The sequence below is a fragment of the Orcinus orca genome, chromosome 3 (assembly GCF_937001465.1).
Source record: "Orcinus orca chromosome 3, mOrcOrc1.1, whole genome shotgun sequence".
Lineage (NCBI taxonomy): Eukaryota > Metazoa > Chordata > Mammalia > Artiodactyla > Delphinidae > Orcinus > Orcinus orca.
Window position 1 is genome coordinate 131,395,435 of NC_064561.1, and position 21,010 is coordinate 131,416,444.

General features: G+C 37.8%; 1 pseudogene; it reads right to left on the minus strand.

The window, feature by feature from the left end:
* Positions 1-12,705: 12,705 nt before the first annotated feature.
* LOC117201670 (B-cell CLL/lymphoma 9 protein-like) overlaps positions 12,706-21,010 on the minus strand; it is a 36,916-nt pseudogene continuing 28,611 nt past the window's right edge.

The window sequence follows — 21,010 nt, forward strand, 5'->3', positions numbered from 1 at the left end:
CAGAATTATGCAGCTGGGTCTAATGCTGTCTATTCAGGCGCTAGTGACTGACAAAGAGAAACAGTTGCATTTTGTATGATAATTGGTTGGGGATGTGCAGCATGCATTTAAAAACTGTGTCAGAACACTTTTGCATATCAGAAAACAATCTCATTAACACATCTCATGAGACGCTTGTGTAGTCAAGGAATTTTAATAATTCCCGAGGCCTTGGACAAGGAATACAATTCAAACCATTTCAGTAATAGAAAAAAAAAATCGATAATCTTTATATTGCCATTGGTAATGTCAAACTCATAATTCCACCTTTATTAATATTTCATCGTTTTATCGGAATAATTACTACTTTGTAGTATAAGTACTATTATGTGCTTATGGAAACATGGACATGAGCCGCATATTTCTTCCATTCAGCTGACACAGTAGAATCTACTGAAATCGAGACTAGGATGACAGAGCGTATGCAAGAAAAATGCTCACGTCTTATTTGTTGTTTTCAAATTTATACAAAACCCAAAGGGTAAAAACCAGCCCGAACGACAGGTAACCTCCCCAAGCCTGATCTGGTGGTTTGACTTCATGAAACTTGCACTAAACGAGACATTAGGCTTCGCACAGTTGACGAAGGACTTAGGAAATCACTGCTTCTATTCTGATGCCACATTCTTGATCTGCCCCACTCCCATCCCGCCTAGACACACAGGGCTCAAGACTCCTTCTGAGCAATTCAGACAGGACGGAGCAGCACATGGAATCCACCTAGCAGACCCTAACCAGCCTGGTTTCCAAAGCCTGTCTGTTAGAACTAAGGTAAGGGTGAGTCATGGGGCCCATGTTCACCACCCAACCTGTTTGGGAGCACTGCTCTGTCATTTTCACAGCTAGACCTGCAGGCAACATGTGCTCTGTTATGATAGGGCAAGGAATGCTCAACTTATCAGGGACCTGATTGGGAGAGCAGCCTTAGTACTTATAATAGTTGTTAGAACTGTTTACAGAACACTGTTTTTTGCACCTCAGGGTAAATCATGTGGCGTGAAGCCATGCCCCATCCCATGTGGAGCTGGGGGCCAGTGGGAAACTTCAGTTTTCCCAGGAAGGGGGAGCCTCTCTCTTTACTCGAAGCACTACAGAGGAGGCACTAAATTTAAATGGAAACAAGAGAGATGTAGATGAGATCTGAAGAGCTTAGGCTCCTACAGGAAGAAGAATGGTTTGTCTTTCTAACAGAATTCAGAGTCTCCTTGGAGGGGTTTTAAACAACGACAAGGAAGATTTCTCTTTCACCCATTTTGGAATACCTATATTCCATGTACCTTGGAAGATATCGAAGAAATATGTCAGACAAAGTGGTGCCTCATGGTTTTAAAGGACTAGGACTCTGTTCTCCTCTGTTGCTATGAAATCCCTTGGAACTATAGGAAAGAAATTAGTTTTTCCAACTCTTAATCAATGAACACCTCCCATTCCACCCACGGGTGCTCTTCTTTTAGGTGTCTTTGCTGCTAATCCTCTTTAATCTCCTCTTTCTTCTCTATGTTTGGTCTTCCAAAACTGGCCCTGCATTATACATTCAGAGAGTCCTCCTGCGGAAAAAGAACTAAAATAAAAAATACAACGTGCTCTCAAAAACGGTTTAACGCCTTGTGCCTTCAAGCTTAGTATACTCACATACAGAGAAGGATCTAAGAACCCACTCATTGCTATACTTTATCTTGGTTTGTTGGACTTGTCAATTAAAGGAAGTATTTTCATGTTCAGACATACCCAGGGAATAGTGAAGGAAAAAGAAATGTGGATTTAAATAAAGGCTCACTAAGAAGGAAACGTTAATGGATGGATGGAAAAATCAGCTTAGTATAGAAATAATGTTAATCTCAAGTCCAAATTCAGATGAGTGATACAATGCTCTAATGATCTGGAAGTTAAGCTTTGAAATGCCTGAAGTCTCATGTTCCCAATAAGTTTCAGATTATTTCAGCTTGACTAAAAGTAGGGAGAAAGGGAAATGACATTTCTGCTCTCATTTTTCCCCTCTTTGTGAGTGTCAGTGATGAATCGTGGGTGAATGAGAGCAACTGGGGGTTTTGACCAATGGAAGAAAATTTGGAAACCTTGCTGCCATCTATATCCAGTTTTTAAATTATTTCACTCAATGGGCAAGATTCGGTGATGAGAGTTCAGAGAGACAATGCTTTTCCATCCCAGCTGTGCCAGTAGCTCCCACAAGCATAGTTTCCTTTATTTAAGTGCAATTATTAAATCATTCTTTCATTGGTTCAACAAAAATTTATTGAGCACATGCTATGTGCCAGATATCATTCTAGATCCAGGGTTACAGCCATGAAATATCTGATAGATGTTCCTACCTTCAGTGAGATGGAGGAAGTGGACATTAGACAAGTAAGTGAAACTGTAGGGTATCCGATGGCTGAAAAGGCTATGGAGGAAAATAAAGCAAGGAAGGGCAATGGGGACTAACGGGGATTGAGTTGAGTACTCAAGTTCAAAGTAGGGAAGGCAGGCAAGACTTGGCTGAGAAGAAAATATCTGAGCAAAGATCTGAAGAAGTGGGAGGACCACATGTGGATATTTGTAGGAAGAGCATTCCAGGCAGAGAGAATAGCAAATACAAAAGCCTGAACATGCACCAGACAGAACATTTGTCAAAGCATGCCATATCCCTTTTCCTACCAAAGTAAATGTCACATAGAATGTAACTCTGCTCTAACAAAGGTAGCCAACAGCATGTGAATTCTGCATTCATAGTACAGTGTATTCTGATCAGTAAGATTATTACATCAATTTGATGAAGTGCCTTGGGACTTGGTCCATGTGTTACATCCATCTTATGTAGCTTTCTATTTGTTTTTGTCTTATACTGGGAATACATAAATACTAAATTATTGAAAAGATAGAAACAAAACAGACCTTTATACAGTGAAATGTGACAGTTCCCTCATCCCACTTCCTCTGTTCTAGTACCCATCCACCTACTGACCTCCTCATCCCAGAAGAAACTACTGTTAATAGTTTGATATATGTTCATATAGTAACTTCATGGTTAACCTTTTAAGAAACTATCAGACTGTTTTCCAAAGTGGCTGTGCCATTTTAAAATCCTACCAGCAGGGCTTCCCTGGTGGTGCAGTGGTTGAGAGTCTGCCTGCCGATGCAGGGGACATGGGTTCGTGCCCCGGCCCGGGAGGATCCCACATGCCGCAGAGCGGCTGGGCCCGTGGGCCATGGCCGCTGAGCCTGCACGTCCAGAGCCTGTCCTCCGCGCGGAAGAGGCCACAGCAGTGAGAGGCCTGCATACCGCAAAAAAAAAAAAAAAAAAAAAAAAAAAAAATCCTACCAGCAGTGTCTGAGGTATCCATTCTTTCTACCTCCTTACCAACACTTGTTATTATCTTTTTGATTAGAGTCATCCTAGTGGGTGTCAAGTGGCATCTCATAATATGATTTGCATTTCCCTAAAGAAAATGATGTTAAGCACCCTTTCCTGTGTTTGTTAGACATTTGTATATATTCTTTGGGTAAATTTCTATTCAGATCCTTTGCCTATTTTTAATCATTATATTATTGATTTGTGAGAGTTCTTTATATATTTTAGATATAAATTCCTTGTTAGATACATGATTTAAAATATCTTCTCCCATTCAGTCTTTCCACTTTCTCTGTGGTGACCTTGAAGCACAAAAGTTTTTAATTTTGATGAAATCTAGTTTAACTATTTTCTCTTTCACTTTTGCTTTTAATATTATATATAAGAAGCCATTGCCAAAGCCAAGGTCATGAAAATTTACCTCCATGTTTTCCTCTAACAGTTTATAATTTTGACTTACATTTAGATTTCTGATCCATTTTGAGTTAATTTTTGTATATAGGGTAAGGTAGAGGTCCAACTTCATTCTTTTGCATGTGAATTTCCAGTTGTCCTAGCACCATTTGCTGAAAAGACTCTTCATTCTCCATTCAATTGTTTTGGCACCCTCTTCAAAAATCAATTTACTGTAAATGTGGGGATTTGTTTCTGGATTCTATATTCTAGTCCACTGATCTATCCTTAATCACTATGACATGGTATTGCTTACATTTGCTTAGCAGTAAGTCTTGCAGTCAGGAAGTGTAAATCCTTCAACTTAGTTCCTTTCCAATACAGTTTTGCAATTTTGGGTCCCTTGTATATTCATACAAATTTTAGGATCAGCTTGTCATTTTCTGCAAAGAAGCCAGCTGGGATTTTGACAGAGATTGTACTGAGTATGTAGATCAATGGGGAGAGTATTGCTATCTTAATAATACTGCCTTCTAATCCATGGACATAGGATGTCTTTTCATTTACTTACATCCTTTAAATTCTATTCCAACAATATGTTTTCAATGTACAAGTCTTGTACTTCTTTTGTTATAGTTATTCATAAGTATTATTCTTTTTTGATGTTATTGTAAATGAAGTTGTTTTCTTAATTTTATTTTTGGATTGTAAGTATATAGAAAAACAATTGATTTTGTATATTGATCTTGTATCCTGAAAAATTGCTGAACTTGTTTATTACCTCTAAGTATTTTGGGGGATTCTTTTATATTTTCTAGCTACAAGATCATGTCAACTATAAATAAGTATAATGTTAGTTGTAGGGATTTTTGTAAATAGCATTTATCAGGATGAGGAAGTGACCTTCTATTCCTAGTTTTTTGAATATTTTTACATGAAGCGGTGTTGGATTTTTGTCAAATGCCTCTTCTGCATCTATCGAGAAGAGCACGTTGTTTTTGTCCTTTATTCTATTGATATAGTATATTACATTAATTGATTTCAGGTGTTAAACTGACCTTCTATTCCTGAGATAAATCCCACTTGGCCATGGTGTATATCCTTTTAATATGTTGGTAGATTCAGTTTGCTACTATTTTTTGCGTGTGTGGGGAATTTTGTGTTTATATTTATGAGAGATACTGGGCTGTAGAATCCTGGGTTTTTGTTGGGTTTTTTTTGGTGATGTCTTTGGTTTTGACATCAGAGTAATACTGGATTCAGAGAATGATTTGGAAAGTGTTCCCTCCTCTTCCATTTTTTGGAAGAATCTGTGAATAATTACTAATAATTCTTTAAATATTTGGTAGAATTCATCAGTAAAGCTGTTTTGGCCTGGGTTTTTCCTTGTGAGGAGTTTTTTGATTACTCATTCAATCTCTTTTGTTATGATCTATTTAGATTGTCTATTTCTTCTTGATTATTTAGCTGGTTGTGTTTTTCTGGGAATTCATCCATTACATTTAAGTTTTCCAATTTATAGTATAGTATTTATGGTATTTTCATAGTATTCTTTTAGGACCCTTTTTATTTCTGTAAAGTTGGTAATAATATCATCTCATTTATTTCTGACTTTAGTAATTTGAGTTTTCTCTCTGCTGTTTTTTTGGTCAGTCTAGGTATAGGTTTGTCAATTTTGTTGATCTTTTCAAAGAATCAAACTTTTATTTTGTTGATTTTCTCTATTGTTTGTAATTCTCTATGTCATAATTTCCACTCTACTCTTTATTATTTCCTTCATTCCACTTGTTTTAGGTTTAGTTTGTTCTTCTTTTTCCATTGTCTTATGGTAGGTGTTTAGGTTATTGATTTGAGATATTTCTTATTTTTTAATATAGGTATTTACAGCTATAAATTCCCCTCTTAAGTATTTTTTTAACAGCATTTTATAAATTTTTGTTTTGTGTCTTCATTTTCATTCTTTTCAGTCTATTTTCTATTACTTTTTCTGATTTCTTCATTGATTAATTTGTTATTTAGGAATATGTTGTTTAATTTCCACATGGTCATGAATTTCTCACATTCCTTTCTGTGTTTTGATTTCTACTTTCATTCTATTGTGGCTGGGGAGAATACTTTGTATAATTTCAATCCTTTTAAATTTTTTGAGGCTTTATATGAGATTTTTAGAAATATTTTTAATAGATATTATCAAATAGTCCTCCCAAAACAGTACATATCTTCCCACTATGTGATTGATTAAAATATTCAAAGGATTTGTCAAAAACCAGAGTGAAAATAAAATCTTTTGTAATTCCCTTTCTGAATTTATTTAGTTAATCACTAAAATTAGCTGAAATTATGTTACTCTTCAGGAGATAACAGAATGATAATTAAAGTGCCCACTTAACACTATCGTTCGCGCTAATGCTGCATATTTAAAATACATTATCTGTAATCTTCACTATAAAATAGGTATTAATATTCCCATATTACAAATGAAGAAACTGAGTGCCAGATCATTTAAGTAACTTGTCCAAAATCACACAGAAAATGAAGAAGTATTGGAATTAAGACTCAAATTTATTTCTACCATCATACTCTTCTTCTAAGGCCAAGGAAAAATGATCACACAGAGATCATGCTTTTCCCTCATCTTTCCTTGTTTCTGAAATACCCTAAGACCTATCAGGAGTCATGTTCCGACTATTCTCAGCAGCCACAAATTTACATTTTCCATTTTTACTTTTACCTTTTTCCTATTCCGGAGGTCAACTGCATCTTATAATTGGACAACATGCTTATTGGCTTCTTCCCAACTGAATTAGATCTGCATAGTGGATTTTGCATTTTAAAATACTGAATCATTCATAACTTTAGATGGGGCATGAGCTCTCCAGTAATCTACTGTGCTCACAGCCTTATTCTAACTGGTATTGGCCTAAGCAAAAATGTGTGTTATCTGCCTGGTCCTTGCAGATCTCTGAATATGTGAGTATTGATGTAGAACCTTGGCTTTTATTTTTTTTTTAACTCAATCTATGGTAGGAAATGTATTTTACATTTTGATCCAGTACACACTCATTTCCTACATATGTATGTAAAAGAACACACCCTTACTACTGATACATTCTATTATTTAAAAAACTCTGGTCATGATTCAGTAAGTTTATTTCATGAGATAATAATGGGCTATAACCTATAACTTAAAAATAACTTATAGTTTGAGAACCCAGAGAAAAGGCTAAACTAGGCCAGTTGTTCATTGTGCACTAAATAATAATTACTCATCATTAAGAATAAAGACACATCTTTCTTCCCACCCCACCTCCCAAATTCCAAGGTCATACCTTCTATAATTATTGTCCTCGACAGCCAAGTCCCCAAATGCTTGACTACTTTGACCCCTAGAAAGCCACAGTAAATGATAAGCAGAGACTAGACAAATTACACTACTCAACTGCACGTAACCTTTTTGAAGGCTCCTTTGACTGGATTTCCAGCACTCCCACATTCGTATTGCAAGACCAAGTTTAGAAGAAGGTAAAATAAGGAAAATGGAAGGCTTGGCAGGAGGGGAGGAACCATACAATGAGCTACTTGGTTGGGGCTTTGGGCCAGCAGGCCCTGCCCAGTAAAGGAGTTCATTCTATAGCTTCTAAAAGGACCAGCCTGAGCTTCCCTGGAAGCTGAAGTAGAGGCAAAGGCATGGATGGTGACATGAGTGAGGTGGGTCTAAAGTCCAGAGACAAAGACTTTGTGAGAGGCGACAGGGCCCAGATGTCCATCAAGGGTTACTTTCAGGCAATGCCAAGGCAAAAATCAGCCTGTGATTCCCTCTTTGGGAGAGGCCATAATGATCGACTTCCACTATGAGGATGTGGACACCTTTTTCATATATCTGCCCCCCTGCATTCTCCTGCCACCCCACCCACCCCGCTATGATTGCATTATTTAATGGGATTAAGAAGGTTGATCTAACAATGAGGCATCATTCAACATACTCTACTCTGAATAAAAATTTAAAAGAACAATATTTGGAAGGGACACTTTCTGGGCAGCTTTAAACAAACAAAATTACTTAATAACCCTTGTGGAAAAAATTACAGTAGGTTACAAGAGGGGAGGAAGCCATGGTAATTTGAAAAAATGTGTGCTCCTTTGGAACGACTTAACTAATAGAAGACACTTGGTTTTGTTAGTAATAATTGCAACAGATTTCTATGATGAAGTAGGTGAAATGCTCCCATGCTTGGAATTTAGTAGAGAATTGTTTTAACATGTTGCCTTTTCCTTTGCCGGCATTCTAGAGTCAAAACACAGAGCTTCTCTATAACCCTAGCAATACTTGTATGGAATTCGGGATTGTTGAGGCTAACTTAGATCTTTTCCCAAAGAGTCAGTCACTGCAAGTATCAGAAGGATCTTGATACACAGTCACATCCATGGCACAGCAATACATCCTCCAGAAAAAATGGTTTCTATCAGTTTCTGCTTAGCTGACTATACACACACATACACACACACACGCACACACAATCTCAGAGTTTTCCCTGGAACATGCATGAGTTCCTACTTGACCTATTTATATGGCTATAGCAATCTGTTCAATTAGGCTCTCTGGAAGCTTTCCTTGGTTTTCTGAAGTTAAGTCCATCTGTTTTCCTGCAATTTAGTGCATTAGTATGACTTGGAAATATAAGTTCAAAACCCAGTCTAGTTGTCCCACTTATATCCAGGGGCACATACCCTTTTTGTGGCTTTGTCATAACCCTCCTATAGGTGATGTGCTTTGCTGAATACAGCTTGAGACTTACCCATCATTGTTCTCAGGCAATTTCTGTGCCTCATTAGTCAGGATAATTGAGAATCAGCTGGATTTGTCAAACAAAGTCCACTGGCTTAGCTTCAAATTCTTCTTGCTTTTGTCCTACACTAGATGACATTAGGAAAATAGTGTTGGTAGCAGATCAACTCTTGTACCCAATCTTGTACCTAATGGCTTAGCTGCTTGACATAATAATATATATGACTCTGCAGTGATGTCTACTGGCATGGGGTGAGACAAAATGCTGTCTGGCTGGGACAGATAGGGTCCCCATTCCTGGAAAATAAACATATTTGCTGGGTTATTCTTGGAAGAGCTGTTTGAAAATTCTTAAAGCAAGGGGTAGAGAGTGGTGATGAATTCCAGACATAATGCCAAATGAGTCCCCAGCTCATAATTCCCACAGTTGGCTACAGATGAAAGTCCATAGGGATAGAAGCAGAGATTAAAAGTGCTGGCAGCTTGGACCACCCCTTCCTGTGAGCTCATTCTATGCATAAAGTGAGAGAAAACCTTATGTAAACCCCAGACTTTGAGAACCTCAGCAACCTGGACATTCAGAGTCAAGGATGACCTGCACCTAGGACCACAGCTGTACTTCACAAACCTCCCATTCATTCCCCCAACCTTCTCAGCCACAGAATAGAACATCCTATAGAGAGCAGTAGCTAGAGATGTGAAGCCAGAACCCATGAGAGACCATGACTACTGACAGGCAGATTCTTCATGTCCAAAGTCAGAGGGCGAGCACCTATGCCAAGTCCAGCACAGCCATCTTACTAAGCCTCTGCCTGGCTGCACCCCCCCTCCTGCACTTCTAGGTCTCTAGCCCTCGTCTAGACTCTCCTTGTTGAGCCTGCTCAGCTACTCTCCTTCTCTCTCTTATTGCACATTAATACTACTCTTTGAGTGGCTGCTGCTGACTTATAACTTCAATCTTTCTTCAGCTTCTAGCACAAACCGTGAGTACAGAATTCATGGGTTTTGTAATGAGGCAGATCTGGATTTGATTTTTAGCTTTTTTTTTTTTTTTTTTTTTTGGCCTATTTGCAGTGGCACCTTGAGCAAGATGCTTAACTTCCCATCTGTAATCCCTGCAGGATGGCTGGAAGAATTAACTCGCCCTTTCATTCAGCAAATGTTCATTAAACATCCTAAAATAGGAGAAGCAGAAAGCACAGCGCCTGGCATATAATAAGTTCATGATAAAGAATAATTATGCGTAGTGTGATGAAAATAATGATAGAGACAGAAGTAATATTAAGCACCAATCTGACCTCGTCCCACATCCTTAGCTACTTCAATCTGAGATCAGTAAATATTGATCCATTGCCCATAGTTTCTATGGCTTTGGTTGGGCCTCTAACTTCTAGTTCATTATCACTATACATAGCATTTCTTTCTTGGCTTGGCTCTTGCAAAGCTCTCAGGTTGTAGTCTTGCCTTTTTATCTGGATAATATAATCATCTACGAGAATTTGAACTCCTTCACAAGCTTCGTGTATCAAGTGACGCTCACTAGAAGAGTTCCTGTGCGGAGGAGCCGTTGGATGGCATCCTGAGATATCTCCACCTGCCATATGGTGTGGCAAATGTCATGATGTAATTGCTTCCTTCATTCCAGGCCAGCTTGCCAGGAACCTGATGCTACCCCTGTAACACATGATACCAGTGGCTTAACTGTTCTAAGGCCTTCAAAAGCAACTACTTTGCATGTTCTAACCCCATGGATTCCCTAAAGTCTCCACCATCCTACAGAGCTGCGTTTTCTGAGTTCCTCCTCCTAAGAACAGCTCTCTAGTTTTATGTTAATTGTGCTTGTTCCTACTACTCATTCCTGGAATTGATCTAAGTTAATAAGAGTGTTCTAAATACAATTACCAAGTGACTGCTCCCTTAGAATTTATGGTTCATATGCCCCAGCTAATAATCTCGTAACTTGAAAGAACTTGTTTGTAATTGTTCATGAATGTTCTATTTTATTTTCTTTACTTAGAACAAAATACTAATTATGTTTTTTTCTTGTTCTACAGCTTGTTTATGTCGTTATATGACAACATCTACAACATGGGTGTCTAGAGGGCATTGTCTTTCTTTAGGTGAACATATTGTCTAATTTATTAAACACATGTAATGGATAATGATCAAATTAGTGACTTTACATAAGAGGCCTTGTACAACAAGGTTTTTATTTAGTTATTTCTCTTGGTCACATCCTTAGGCTTCGGTAAGCAACAACATAATTCATCCTTAACTTCTTGCAACCTGTGTTTACTAATTGCCTTGTTAGCTGTTTTGATATTTTTTCTTAGGGTTGCATTCAAGTCTCTCAATAGAGTGAAAAGGGCACATGGGAGAGAGCTGGAAAGAAATGGGGAAGCCATGGTTCATATAGGCAAGCTCAGTGTTGCTGAGGTTTCTGATTTTTCAGAATATTAATAGATACTAGAAACCAAAAGAAAAATCAGTGGATCAGACTTAATTGATGGAATGGCAGTTTACAACCCCTGATTTACTATCCTTGGGTTCTTGCTTCCTTGAGTATTCTTCACATAATAAAGGCCAAGGTACTTAACAATGAGATCTATGCTGTCAGAAGCTGAGGACATTACATTATGCTAAGAATAGTAATTATTCTTAGGATTTAAAACATATTTTAGAGGTTTTTGGCTGTCAGTGGTTGATCTGTCAACTTTTCAATTGATTCTGGAGAATATGTGTATGTATGTTTGTGTGTGTGTGTGTGTGTGTGTGTGTGTGTGTGTGTGTGTAAAAGAAATGACCCTCCTCAGTTCTACATCTAGGTATTTTCTTATTAGCATAAGGTACTGTAGGACTTTGTTTCTACATTCATATAATGTCTCAGAGGGTTTTCTCCCACCGTAAAGTCATGGAGATACAATTCAGATTTTTCTCTCAAATCTTCAAGAATTTGGCAAAAGAAGCATCTAACCAACATTTTGGTTGATAGACCCAGAGGTGAGTTGCTGAGTGTTCGATAGGGCTTTCTCCCATGGTTGGCATATCATGTTCCCTGGACTTTCGTAGAGTGTGAAAATGTTAGTAAAATCTAAATTCTCAACTTCCTTAATCATCTGTTTAAGGAACTACTTAAAGCCCACGCCACAACTACTGAAGTCCGCATGCCTAGAGCCTGTGCTCCACAACAAGAGAAGCCACCGCAATGAGAAGGCTGCGCACCACAACAAAGAGTAGCCCCCGCTTGCCGCAACTAGAGAAAGCCCACGCGCAGTAACCAAGACCCAATGCAGCCAAAAATTTTAAAAAATAAATAAAATAAATTTAAATAAGTAAATAAATAAAGTTTATTTATTTATTTAAATGAATAAATTTAAAGTTTATTATTTATTCCTTATAATTTCTTGATAGGCTCTTAATTTTTCTGTGTCCACCCTAGAAAGCATCTTAATAGACTCACACAGAGATAAATGCTGATGGAGCAGGGAGAACTGAAGGGGAAAGCAGAAGCGAAGGGAAAAGAAGATTTCATCATTCAAAGAAACTTTATACCTTTGACAAGTACAACTGGAACTTCTGTTGAAGAATAACTAGAGGAGTGCACAATTAACCCCCCAAAATCTCTAGCACTTTCTAGTAGCCTTTACCCTCACAGCCTGCAGATAATTTATTTAATATTTCAAACACATGCTTCCCTTTTCAAAAGCCTGGGATAATTCTTAGATAAAACAGAAGAAATGTGACTTATCCCTAAACAAAGATTTTGCTTATACTGCCCCAGCAGGATATTTTCTTGCTCCATTAGATTTCTGGTTCTTTGTCTTTCACTGATTGTTTTTTTTTTTTTTTTTGCGGTACGCAGGCCTCTCACTGCTGTGGCCTCTCCCGTTGTGGAGCACAGGCTCTGGACACGCAGGCTCAGCGGCCATGGCTCACGGGCCCAGCCGCTCTGCGGCACATGGGATCCTCCTGGACCAGGGCACGAACCCGTGTCCCCCGCATCGGCAGGCGGACTCTCAACCACTGCGCCACCAGGGAAGCCCTGTCTTTCGGTGATTTTTAAAATAAATTTTGCAATCTTAAAATGCAACAGAAGACTAAAATTGCAGTAGCATTCATTGGGATCTTTATAGTTGGATCACGATGTAGTGTATACTGTCCTGTACCATTCAGATGCCCTCTTCAGGACCAAGGTACTCATCACCTCAGTTGCCAGAAATGTTGGCTGCTGATGGCTCACAGCTGTCTCAGCTCCATACAGTATTTGCTTGTGGACAAAGCGACCTGACTCACCCAAGTTAACATACCTTCCCTGGAGGCGGCCAGAATCCAGTGACTGGTTCTGGCGACCTCCTAGCCTGAATTTGGGAAATCCCTGACATATCATCACAGTGCCATAGATCCCAGAGAGACCTGCTAAGTCCTCTATTGCAACTACACTGGAGTTCAATTTCTCCTTCTCACAGTCTTACTTCTCTCATTTCCCCTGCAAACTTCTTGCATACAAATCTTTATCTCTGAATCTATTTTCTGGGGAATTGACAAAAGAGAGTTGATACCAAAAGTGGTCCTAGGAAGCAGCCTCTAAACTGGAATTTTTGAGCTAGATTATTTGCCAGCCAGCTGCCAATGAGAACCCCATCACTAGTGACAGGCTGAGGACTCAGAGCCCCCAGTGTGTGGGGGTAGTACTGGTGCAGTTATTAATGCTATTACCAGTGGCAAACTGGAATGAGATACCAGCTAAAAAGAGTGCACTGGTTGGTGCAAGATCTGAGGAGAGTTTGAGAAGTATGGGGGAAGTAGAAATCATGGAGATTATGAAATTGGATGGCTGCTCTTGTGCTATGTATTAGGATAAAGACAGCAAATTGCTGAGGAAGATTAATCCCCAACATAAGACAAAATGTGAAAGTCAGAGGGTCTTACTGGCAGCATAGAAAGAGACTCATTTCTAATAACTGAGGACAGAAAAATCCGAGAACCAGGCCCAGAACTTAATTATCAGGATAGTAGAGCTCAGAGAAGGTTGAATACTCAATCCCAATCAGTCTGCTTCACCAACATCAATTTCTAAACTTGGGCCTATATCTCAGATTTGAACTCACTGACAGAAAGGGAAGCCATGTTCTGATCAGAAAGGACCCTGCAGTATCAATAGCAAGAGTGTACAGGAATGAGTCTCCCAATTGGAATGGAACAACATCTACCTTGGGTAACAACACACTGAGGAAAGGGGATAACCAGACATTCTGAGAACTCCTTGGGAAATGTTCTGTGTTACTGTTGCTAGCCTAGGACTTAAAGCATCATCATAGTCCCTGTTAGAGAGCTGGCATCTGACTGCCAGGTAATAAACGGGATCATGTCCCATGTTTGGCTCAGAGGGTCCAGTTGGTGGACCCTTCAGCATGGATGGTCATGCTTAGAAGTTGGCAGAAACCCTACATTGGTTCCTTGGCCTGTGGTGAAATAGCTATTATAGTGGGTGAGGCAAAGTAGAAGTTTATGAAACTGCCCCTTCCTCTATCCAAGAGAGTGAATCAAAAAGAGTTTTGCATCCTGAGTAGATTGTCAGAGGTTAGTGTTACCCTTAAAGACCTAGAGGATGGTCACCTTTGCTTCTCCATTGAATTTACCAGTCTGGCCTCTACAAAAAGCAGATGGATTCCCACTGATGATACTGGACTTCCACTAATTCAGCCAAGCATTAGCCCTAACTGAAGATGCTATGTCAGTTGTGGTATTTCTACTCAAACAGATCGACATATCCTCAGGAACATAATTGGGCAGATGACTTCTTTTCCAACCTTATCAAAGAAGGAGGATCAGAAGCAATTCCCATTCATGCAGGAACGACAATATTTAAGATCTTGCCTCAGGGCTCCATCAATTCTCTAACCCTCTGTCATAGTGTGGTATGAAGGGACCAGAACCATCTGGATATTCCACAGAATATCACGTTGGTTCACTGAATACATGGCATGTTAATTGGACTTGAAGGCTATTGCAAAATACCTTTGTTCCTGAGAGTGCGAGGTAAACTCTTTAAAGATTTGAGTTTCCTCTACATCAGTGAGGTTTTTAAGTGTCCAGAGGTCCAGGGCATGCTTAGACATTCCTCTAAGGGACAGATTGTTGCATCTTGCTTCTTCTGTCACTATGAAGGAAACACAGGTTCCAGAGGCAGCATATTTCACACCTGGGAATACTGCTCCAATCCATTTACTAAGTGACACTAAGGCTGAGAGCATTAACTGGAAAATAAAGTAGCAAATGCAGTCCATGGGATAATCATCCCTGTACCCTGTACCACAAAATCCAGCAGATGCTATGGTACTAGAGGCACTGGTATCAAAAAGAAATATTCTGTGGAGCTCATCGCCAGCCCTTACAGGGAAATCACAATGTAGACCATTACGGTTCTGGAGCAAGGCCCTGCCATCTAAAGTCTAGAACCACATACACCATTCAAAATACAGCTCCTGCTATGCTACCGGGCCCTGGTAAAGACTGAGCTTCTAACCAGACCATGAAGTGACTATGAAGCCACAGCTGTCCATTATAGATAGGTTTTGTTTACCAAGCCATAGATCATGCAGTCTCAAAAGCAATCGTAAGATGGAAATGGTACATCTAGGATCAGAGATGAGCAAGGCCACAGACACAAGTAAGCTGCACAATCAACTGGTCAAGATTGCCATGTCATCAACCACTATTTAACTGGCTTCTCTCTCTCAGCTTACATCTATGACCACATGGGAGTCCTTCAGACCAGCTGAAAGAGGAAGAAAAAGACTGAGATTATTCAGAGATGAGTCAGTTCAAATGTGGGCACACATGAAAATGGACTGTTATTGTAGTACGGTCTTACTCAGGGATGATCCAGGGAAAGGACAGTGAGGAAAAATCCTGCTAGTGGGCAGAGTTTGGGGCAATGCACCTGGTCATCCACTTTGTGTGGAAAGGGAAATGGTTGAGGGAAAAATAGACATGGATACTTGGGCAGTAGTGAATGGTTTCACTGGTGGTTCAGGGGTCGCGAGGAATAATATTGAAAGATAAAGAAGACAGAGGGCAAAACGTGGTGATGGGCACAAAGGGTGAAGACCTTTATTTTGCCTGTCAACACTCCCCAGAGAGCATCCACCCAGGAGAGTGCTTGCCAGGGTTCTAGGCAGAGAATAAGTCCTCAACAAAGATGCATTAACTGGGAAATAACAGGTAATGGTAGTTGTCCCCAGGAGAATGCAATGGATAAAACTAAATATTTGCATCATACAGAGGAACAAAAACCCAAAAAATTCTCGGTTGAGATAGGTTTTTAAATATGAATAACTAGAAGCAAAAATGAATAACAAAGCAACATCAAGTGACACTTAAATCTTACATTGTTCTGATGAAGAGGATGTTTTAACTTGGAGTCAATGAATGGGCCTCAGCATTTCAAGGGAGATTTTTGTGAAGCTGAGTGGATGTTTGTGTGTAGGTATATTAAATGGGAAGTGTTTCACTACCTTAAACGCTGGCTAGTTCAAAGAGCAGTGGTTGAAGAGTCAAAGGACCTGCATTCAAGCCTCCTCTTTCTACAAACAAGCTTTAAGACTTGAATCTTTCTAGACCTTGATTTCTGCATCTATAAATAAGGGGGGGCAGCCTAGATCAGAAGCTTTTAAAATTTTTCCTGCTGTAGCATGTACGTGTCTTTGTGCAACCCAGGATCATACGTGATACCTAGACATGTACACTCGGACTTTGACCATAGGCAGCAGCCCCGATAAACTGACCACTTTAGAAATGCCCATGCCTCAACCACTACAAATAGGAGAAATCTTGGTCAATAATGTATTTAAATTACTGTTCAATTATGAAGTTCTATCTTTTTTATATAGCTTCTAGAAATAGAAATTGTTATGTAAGAGGCAAACACTAGGCTTTTTTTTGGGGGGGGGAGTCTCTTTTCTTGAGCTTCTAGAATACTCCAGGACCCACACATTTGTTTTTCAATTGCCAGTCACCTTTTAGTAAGTGTGTCTTCATCTTGGCCCAAAAACACAAATAGGAATTTAAAAAAGAAATTTATAATGTTCTAATGCCACTTTTATGCACTCTATGCTTTTCCTGTGAACACATGAAACATTTCCTATGTGACTACAAGTCTACAGAAAAACAAAAAGAGCAAATAAAAGTGAATTTGAAAATATTCATTCCATAGGGAGGGTGTTAAGTAATTAAGAAGACGTCTCAAGTGGCTTAAATACATGAATTAGATTAGAATAAACTGCAAAATATGACCCCACCCCATAAAAGGGCATTTCGGCCCATAAAAGTATTTTTCTAAAAAAAATTACTTCTGGATACACTTTAGCAAAATTAAACAGTAATAAAAGAGTAGCCATCAGGAAAATGCAAATCAAAATAACAATGTAATTCCACTGTATACCTACTGGGATGGCTATAATAAAAAAGATAGATCATAGGTTTTGATGAGGATGTGGAGAAACTGGAAATCTTATACACTGCTGGTGGGATTTTTACATGATATAGCCACTTTGCAAAACAGTGACAGTTCCTTAAAGATTAAACATAGATATACCCAGACTTACCATATGCTCCACCAATCCTACTCCTAGGTATATACCCAAGAAAAATGAAAATATATGTTCACACAAAAGCTTGTACATGAATATTCATAGTAACATTATCCATAATAGGCAAAAAAGTGGAAACAACTCAAATTTCTATCAACCGATGAACGGATAAATAAAATGTGGTATATCTATATAATAGGATATTATTTGGCAATAAAAAATTGTGAAGTATTGATACATGCTACAACATGGATGAACCTTGAAAACATTGTCAAGTGAAAGATACCAGATGCAAAAAGTCACAAAGTGTATGATTCTATTCAAATCAAATATGCAAAATAAGCAAATATATAGAGACAGAATATAGATTAGTGGTTACCTAGGGCTGGGGTGGGGGGTGGGTGGGAAGAAATGGGGAATGACTACTAATGGGTATGAAGTTTCTTTTGTGGTGATGAAAATCTTCTAAAATTGATTGTGGTGATGGTTGCATCATGTGACCATATGACCATAATATGTGACCATATATGTGACCATAATAAACATCATTGAATGGGTGAATTGTATGATATGTGAATTATATATCAATGAAACTGTTGTAAAACATGATAGAAGAAAGACAGACATTCAGAACATAAGATAGAGCACACAGTGCAATGAAGAAGTGAATGCAAGAAATCCTACTATGACAGCTAGGCAGCTGACTCACAGAAGTTGATACATATTAGAGCAAACAAGGCTACAGGAAGAATATCTTCAATAAGAAAACAAGTGTCATTACACACTTATACAATTTAGAAGTACAATAGAATATTGATAAAGTAAAGACATACATGTCTTCTGATAAATAAGAACAAAGAAAGGCAATTAGAAGAAATACATACACAAAAATCATCACCCAAACACAGCATGAGATTTAGCAAATGATGTCCAAGGAAAAGTACTGTCTGAAACACTAAGCTACAACCCCGCAGGCTGAGTAATTCAGGAGTGAGGAGATGACCAATGTCACTCAGAATTCATAGGTAATGTACTTGGGCCAATAGCAAAACAGCTAGAATTATTTTGTTGTGATGAATTTGTATTTTTCCTGAAAGTGAGTTGTCACTTTGACAGCATATTTGTTCACAGAACATTCTTTCCCTTTTAATCATTTATGGAAAATCATTCAAAAATATGTTTGCATCTTAAAATTTGTTTTTCTTTTATAAAAATAAAAGGGCTTACATAAAGGATATTTTCGGATTTTTACTTGTGAATATTTTTTAGAAACAACTGACTAAATTTTATCTTCTGGAAAATTTAAACTTATTCCCATGTAAGAAACATGTAGCTTAAAAAAATAACCCCAATATCTTAAAGATTTCATAACCTCTTTTTAATTTATAATGAATTTTTAGGAACCAACAGCTCTAGTTTTGCTCTAGCTTCAGAGAACTTTTGGCTGAAGTTTAGCAGCTTTTAAAATTTCAACTCAATTTCTTTTCTTTCTATGTAATTCAAATATAACTACCAGATTATTCCTATTTAAAAAGTGAAATAATTACTTATAGCTTATGTAATTTATAATAATTATAATTTTCTACTTTTTTTGTTTTTTCAAAGTCTTTCTAACATGGCCATATGTTACTTTTAAAATAAGAAAAGTGTTATTTAAAAATTTAAGCTTGTCTTGTTCTAGTTCTAGTTCTAGTTCTAGTTCTTCCTGGTTCAATCTTGGGAGATTGTACCTTTCTAAGAATTTGTCCATTGCTTCTAGGTTGTCCATTTTATTGGCATATAGTTTCCTGTAGTAGTCTCTTATTATGGTCCTTTGTATTTCTGTGGTGTTGGGTGTAACTTTTTCATTTCTAATTATGTTGATTTGAACCCTCTCCCTTTCATTCTTGATGAGTTTGGCTAAAGGCTTATCAATTTTGTTTATCTTTTCAAAGAACAAGCTTTTAGTTTCATTGATCTTTTCAATTGTTTCCTTAGTCTTTATTTTATTTATTTCTGCTCTGATCTTTATGATTTCTTTCCTTCTACTAACTGTGGGCTTTGTTCTTTTTTCTCTAGTTGATTTAGGTGTAATATTATGTTGTTTATTTGAGATTTTCCTTGTTTCCTGAGGTAACCTTGTATCGCTATAAACTTCCCTCTTAGAACTGCTTTTGCTGTGTCCCATAGGTTTTGGATTGTTGTGTTTTCCTGTTAATTTGTCTCTAGGTATTTTCTGATTTCCTCTTTGATTTCTTCAGTGATCCATTGGTTGTTTAATAGCATACTGTTTAGCCATATTGTTTGTATTTTTTGCAGCTGTTTTCTTGGGTTGATTTCTAATCTCATAGTGTTGTGGTTGGAAAAGATGCTTGATATGATTTCAATTTTCTTTTCTTTTTTTAAAAATTTTAATTTTTTTTAAAGTCTTTATTGAATTTGTTACAATATTGCTTCTGTTTTACGTTTTGGTTTTTTGGCCGCAAGGCATGTGGGATCTTAGCTCCCCTACAGGGACTGAACCCACACCACCTGCATTGGAAGGCAAAGTCTTAACCACTGGACCCCCAGGGAAGCCCCAATTTCAATTTTTTTAAATTTACCAAGTCTTGCTTTGTGGCACAGCATGAGATCTATCCTGGATAGATAGATGTTTCATGTGCACTTGAAAAGAATGTGTATTCTGCTGCTTTCAGATGGAATGCTCTATAAATAGCAATTAAGTCCATCTGATCTAATGTGTCATTTAAGGCCTGCATTTCCATATGATTCTATGATTCCTTATGATCTATGACTTTCTGTCTGGATGATCCGTCTGTTGATGTAAGTGGAGTGTTAAAGTCCCCCACTATTACTGTGTTACTGTCAATTTCTCCTTTATGTCTGTTAACATTTGCCTTATGTATTGAGGTGCTCCTATGTTGGGTGCATATATATTTACAATTGTTCTATCTTATTCTTGGATTGATCCCTTGATCATTATATAGTGTCCTTCTTTGTCTCTTGTAATAGTCTTTATTTTAAAGTCTATTTTGTCTGATATGAGTATTGCTATTCCAGCTTTCTTTTGATTTCCATGTGCATTGAATACCTTGTTGCAGCCCTTTACTTTCAGTCTGTATGTGTCTCTAGATCGGAAGTGGGTCTCTTGTAAACAGCATATATACAGGTCTTGTTTTGGTATCCATTCAGTCAGTCTCTGTATTTTGGTTGGAGCATTTAATCTGTTTACATTTAGGGTAATTATTGATATATATATGTTCTTATTGCCATTTTGTTAATTGTTTTGGATTTGTTTTTGTAGGTCTTTTTTTCCCTTTTTTTTTCTTTTGTTCTCTTCTCATGTAATTTGATGACTATCTTTAGTGTTATGTTTAGATTCTCTTTTCTTTTTTTGTGAATATTTATATAGATATTTGGTTTGCAGTTACCATGACATTTTGATATGGCAGTTTATATAGACAGGTAATTGTTTTAAGTTGATGATCACTTAATTTCAAATACATTTCAAATATCCTTACTCTCCTCCTCTTATGATTATTGGTTTAGAGGTCATATTTGTGTGTGGATGATTTCTTGCCTTTAGAAATATGAACAGACTAATTACAAGTACTGAAATTGAATGTGTGATTTAAAAAAACCCAACAAACAAAAGTCCAGGACCAGATGGCTTCATAGGTGAATTCTACCAAACATTTAGAGAAGATTTAACACCTATCTTTCTGAAACTATTACAAAAAATTGCAGAGGAAGGAACACTTCCAAATTCATTCTATGAAACCATCATCACCCTGATACCAAAACTGGACAAAGATACCACAGAAAAGGAAAATTACAGGCCAATATTGCTGATGAACATAGATGCAAAAGTCC